Here is a 6,538-nt window from a genome sequence, read left to right as displayed (position 1 = left end):
GATTTCATTTGGCTGGAGGGACAAACTCCTGATACTGACACCTCAGCTGGAATGACACGGCTGCTTAAAATTCCCCCAAAACTGGGCTGGCCACTGTGACAAATCTTCATGATGTAAGCATCTGAGCTCACGACCATGAAGTACCGTGGACACATTGCCACCAAATAACTGGAGAAAAATCAAAATTTTAAGAAAGCTATTGTTTTAAATAACACAAAAATGAAGTTGTAATATGTGGAAAAAAAAATGGTGCCTCTCCATCTCAAATTCTCGAGCTTAATTCGGGCCCGAGTATGTCCCCGTAAATAGACATATTTATTATTTTATCGAATCAAGTTGAAAATTGTACCTTACAGAGACATGGAAGTATTTCCATATGTGGTTACTTAAAAGTAGCTCTGGATCTCCTCCAAGCCTCACTGATCATGTTATGGGCAGAGAAATAGTTTGGTGGGTGGTAATTATGAAAATTAGGTTTTAGGAAGGGCAGACGCAGCTTTAGAATGAGGCAGATAAAATATTTACTTAGTTCTTGGATTCACACTTGACGGGTGGTCAGCCAATCCACAGACGCAACTAATTTTGTCGGCATTCAAAAAAGTTAAGTTGTTATAACATTGCTCCATCTCTAATGTACATCAGACAATGAGTCTACCCTGATGCTGAGCATTTAAAAAGTTAGTTTTGTGGTAGAAGGTACCAATGTCTCTGATGTGTTTCCAAATGTGATGCACCACAATATAAAGCATCTTTTTTTTTTTTTGTTGTTGTTGCAAGTGAGCTAGCAGGGCCTCCGTGTAATGAAGCATGATGGAGCAGAATGGCGCTTCTATCAAAGCCACGTTGGCGCTATAGTCAACGGGAGTGATTAAAGTGGCTAATGGGGTGTGGGAATAAACGCTCGCTTCCAATCTCACCATTCAGACGCGGTTGCAGCGGACAAGAATAACGTGTCGTGCTGTGAGACAAAAATGGCATGTTTTGACAGTATGTTTTTACGTTCTCTTCATGGTGTGCTTTTAAAAGAAGGGATGCTCCTATGTAGTCAGTTTAAACTGTTAATGAGACGATCTGTGCATGTGTATAACAAGATGAGCCTCTATGGAAGATGCCGTGTAATGCGATTTGCGTGAGAAAGAAAAGGGGGGGGAAAGAGGATAACACCAATGGCATCCATTCTCTCATTTCATTCATGTTGTATAACATGCATCACAGAAATAATTTCTGTCGTTTCATAACTTAAGCGTCTGAAAGCACAAAGCAACACTCCAAAAAAATACGAGAATATCTAGAAATACAAAAATAAAGTCTGAATTTGGGGAAAATATAATCATTTTATGAGAAAAAAACAACCAAAGGTAGACACGCATCCAACGTCACAGATACTACACAAAGTGAAAAGTGTGAACTGAAGTGGACAAACACCGAGTGCTCTCTGTCGGTGAATGGACAAGGTTTTCAGAAAACCAGGAATAATGACAGGATTCACTGACTTAAACTGTGTATCGAGGATATGGCCTACTGCTCAAACTGCTTTGCATAGACTGGCGATGACTATTAGAGAGTGAGAAGGGAGACAGATGGCATCATTTACACGTTCGCCGAAGACAGCGTGTGACGTGTTTCACATTTCCTTACCATTACTCTGCATTCACTTCTGAACACACTTTAACATCCCGGCTGTAAAAATAAATCGAGATTCTTCTAGATTAGTTGCTGCACTATGAATGACTCGGCAATATTTCCGATTTGAGCTATAAATAAAACTTCATCAAGTCCAAATTCTTTGTTGTGGCCAACTGAGCAGACTGCAATGGGTGGATGACTCGGCGAACACACCAGTGATTGTCTGCTATTGGTTTCCACGACGACGGCTTTTTGGAGCCCAAAATATTTGAAGTCAGGAAAAAAAAAAAACAGGGCTGAATGTTTTTAAAAAAGACATTACCATTTTAATACAAATGTTATTTTACCAGAAAGGAACATTACATGTAATATATACCCTGAACAAGCCTTTTAAGAACAGTTTATTATTACAAAAAAAGTCCTAATTTTACAAGAACAAAGTTTTGACATCAAGACAGAGAAAATAATACTAAAGAAAAGAACCCAAAAAGTCATCATATTGAAATAATTAAGTTGAAATACGACCGACATTTCCCCCCCCCACAAGGATTACAACAATCTATCAAAATATTACAAAAACAAATGTCATTTAATAAGGCTGAGACTAAATAATAATCCCACTTGAAGAAAATCTAATTTACGATAATGAAGTTATAATTCTGTGATTTAAAAAAAAACAACGAAATTCTACAAAATACACAATATTAAACATATTTTGCTAAATAATTTAAAAGTAGATTTTCGAGAATAAAGTCGATATATTTTGTGTCAAAACAAATTTGAAATTTTATGAGAAAAAGGAATGTTAATAATTTGTCATGAAAAAGTAGCAACCCCCCACCCCCGCCCCGATTATAGCATTACAAAATAACATGGACGTATAGTGAAAACCAGCCATCATAAATGAGCATCATAAGGAGTCATATTAGAATAAAATTGTATTGTTATGGGAAAAATGTAGAATAAGTATTGGAATCATAATTTTACAGGGGCAACAGTTCCCCCCTCCCAAATTTCTGGATATTTCCAGTCTAAAGTGGGGCAAGAGCACTCGAGAAAGTATCAGCGGCCTGGAGGAAGAAGTGAGCTAAGTTCTGTGGCTGGCTGCCATGAAATTAGAAAGTCCTTTCAAAGTCTTCTGTGCTTTATGATGCTGTGAGACAGTCCACCTTTGTGACTGCTTGCACATTTTGGCTTCCTTGTGAAGTCTCTGAGGCATGCAGCACACGGCAGCACTGTGCTCAGGCCGTGACCGGCACATCTCTGCGCCATGTTGTTTCCATCAGCGGAGCCCCACGCCTGAGCTCAGTGGACCTGGGAGGAGGAGGAAGAGGAGCAAGACAGTCCACTAGCTGGCTGTCTGGCTTGCTGGGTTTCATCAGAGAACGCTGCTCTCCCTTCAATTATTCAACGAGTCCTGTGAGAGCAGCCAGCACGACCGGGAACTTAAGTACAAGTCGGGGCCCTCATTCCAGCTGACACGCTTGGTGTGTTATCACCAAATGCAAAGCTTTGGCTCACTTCGGTACAGCCTATCTGCCTAGCTAGCTGCAATAGCAAGTCGCTAGCCACCGAAAACCAAGCAAGCTACCTACGTACCTACCTACTTACAGTTTGTACATCAAACTGAATTACCTACCAAACTACCTACTTGCCTACCTCACCACCCACCGACTGAGAGAGAGAGAGAGAGAAAAAAATCACCTCTGGGTCATTCAATGGTTGATTGCATGGTCCACTATTGTAGCTCTGATGTCAGCAGTAATTCTCTTTCTGACTAGTCTTCCTCCTTCACCATCTTGTCCTCCTCCTCTCTCTTTTGCTTCTTCGCCTTCACATTTTCTTCCTTCTCCTCTAATTCTCATTCTTCTCACTATTCCTGCCCCCCCCCTTTTCACTCCACACCAACAGCTTACCTGTGGCTTATTTATAGCGCTCTGACTGATTGCAAAGTGAACTAATTATCTAAAACAGTTTCCTCCCGCGAGAGCGTGGCCAGACAGTTGGCTGAATCGTGTAAATAATGGCCATAAAAGTGTATAGCGGTAGTTTAGAAGAGTATGTTAATCATTTGGAAAGTGAGTGTAAAGCAGTAAGTTGTGTGTTACAATATTACAAACTCAGTGCAAAGCAGTCTCTGTGTTTTTAGTTATGCAAGCTCTGCGAGTGGTATTGCGATAGATATTAAGTTTTAGAAATTGTGCTATATAAATCTAATTTATTGTTGTTATTATTGTTATTACAAGAATCGCTGTGAGAGTTTAAGCATCCCCCCCCCCCCCCCCCCAAAAAGCTGTAATTGCCAAGCTTAGTCATTTGTCACATAAAGAATGTCCTTTTCTTAGTGATTTTTAATTGATCAGTTCGTCATATGTTTTCTCAATTTGGTCAATGCGGGTGGTCTGAGGACACCAAATGCATCTCAATTTGATCCATATTCATTCATGCCCCCAATGACATTTGGGATTTGTGTGTGTGTGTGTGTGTGTGTGTGTGTGTGTGTGTGTGTGTGTGTGTCGGTAAAAATGAAAGTCTGCCAGAACAAAAGGAAGATACAGTATAGCCTGCAGAAACTATTCACTCAGTACCAATGGCTTCATGTTGACTTGATGAGATGTGATGATTGTCAGTCATCACAGATGCACAAAAAAACCTCGTGGCTGTGAGGCACCTTCACAACAAGCCTCAAATCAATTGAGGTTCACAAGTACATAGTGTACTGTACTGAGTTGAATAATAACAGTTAATTCTAAAAGGACGATAGGCTGATAGTCAAAACAAATTGACTCTTGACATTAATAAGCACTGCTAGAAATGACCGAAATAAATTAGATGCACCTGCACCATCTGATGAGATCCGTTCATTCCACCAAAACAGTGGGACCTCTGAAGGAGAATACCACCGGAAGATGGGACTTGATTTTGGGGGAAAAATATACTGCACCTTTTAAATTTCATAAAACTTTAGTGTGATATGTTCAGCTGGCTAAAAAGAAACTTTGTCATGTGAGAAGCGGAATTAGGACCCAGAAACAGCCATGACATGAAAATAGGAAAATACAAAGTAACTAGAGAGAGCAGGGCTGGATGTAGAAGACATGGAAAAGAGCTGACACTCTGACTGGATGAATCATCCCATGGGAACAACTTTTTTTTTTGGGACTAATATTACATACACCATTTTAATTCCATGTAGATTCCAGTCCAGAAACAGAAAAAAAATACATTTTAAAAAATTATTTCCTCCCCTGTATGACCTTTCCCCGTGTGTTATCACTCAACAAAGAGAAAAATAATCCTCAAGCACCAAGAAACTGAAGGTCTGCTGCAGCCAATCAGCTCCCACTGGCCAAAGGGCTCAGCTGTCATTTACATGCTAATGGTGTTAGAGAGGAGCCACAGTGCAGGGAGTGGAAGAAGGGGTGTTGGGGATTTTCGGGGGGGGGGGGGAGAAATGGTGGTTATGCTACAGTGCAACTAGGCGCCCACAAACCTGCAAAACCACAGTGATGGAAAACACATCGGCTGCAAATCATCTGGTGCAGCCAGCAGGCTCATGTAGACAAGTTTAATCAAACGTGTCCTCTGTGGCGCGCGCGCACACACACACACACACACACACACACACACACACACACACACACACACACACACACACAATTTCTCAAAAAGTATCGTGTCATCACCAGGTTGGGTTTTCTTACACAAGCGCTTCAGATCACAACGCAACCGAGATGTACCTAAATCGACCTCATTCGTAATTTGTAACTCAAAAGACAAAATATGTATATGTAAATATGTATATGAATATGCAAAGACAGAACCATTTGACTCGCCAAGTATTGCAGTTGCAGAGGCTGTGGAGGATCCCAGAAGAATCCTTTCAGGAGTGCATGTAGGTGTATGACAATGAGTGCAACAGAGCACATCTTGCGTTGTAAACAATAGCCCACTAACCTCCAAAATGTCGGATACGCGATGATGATGACATGCTTCCTTAGAGGGTAGGATATCTGGGTAAACGATTTCTGAAGTGACCAGTGACCACACACACACACACACACACACACACACACACACACACACACACACACACACACACACACACACAACAGAGACACACACACACACACACACACACACACACACACACACACGTCAAAGGAGGACAAAATGGGCCCAGAATCTCCTCTATTTTGGGTCAGACAGCAGAGCTGTGCTCAGATCTCATGAATGTTTGACATAAAAGGAGCATGGGTCTGCACTCCTGGAGACAATGTGGTGTTTAGTGAGCTTACCATAGTACCAATGCTCTGAGCGTGTCCACTCACTGAATGCTTATTCCCACGGGTCCTTAAAGTTAATAAAAATCCATAAAAAAAGAAGTTATAGAATGATGTTGTTAATTGTCCTTAATTTTCAGGGAAAGCTTATCGTAGAAAGGGTTCTGTCAGTCGTCATCTGTACTTGTGGGTAAAAAACAAAAAACAAAAAAAAATAAAATAAAAAAAAAAATGAATAAAAGGACGTTTCGCTTCTCTCACAGAAGCTTCGTCAGCGGTAGACAACCCTGAAGTCTCCGTGAAGACTCCGGGAAGTTGCTCTGCGCTAAAAGGCTGAGCGTGGCCTGTTTGAGGACTGGGTGGGGATGGTTAGTCACGCCCCTATGGTGAAGAGGCCCATTGGTTTCTAAACTCCCTATCATTGGGTCTTGATTAGGCCTATTGTTTGGGCTAAGGCTGAATAGCTACTTTCAGTTAGCCTGATCAGCATGTCTATGTCCCTTACTGGTCAACAAGTTATTGTAAATAGGAGACAGGTTAAATCTGATACCTCCTTCACGGTTCAGAGAGGGTGAAAATTTTTTAACAAAAATCGCTTCCTTTACTCCCCTTTCAAACCATCTCTTTTC

The sequence above is a fragment of the Hippocampus comes genome, unplaced genomic scaffold (genome assembly GCF_001891065.2).
Source record: "Hippocampus comes isolate QL1 unplaced genomic scaffold, H_comes_QL1_v1.1 scaffold111, whole genome shotgun sequence".
Classification (NCBI taxonomy): domain Eukaryota; kingdom Metazoa; phylum Chordata; class Actinopteri; order Syngnathiformes; family Syngnathidae; genus Hippocampus; species Hippocampus comes.
Note: the sequence above shows the minus strand (reverse complement) of the source record.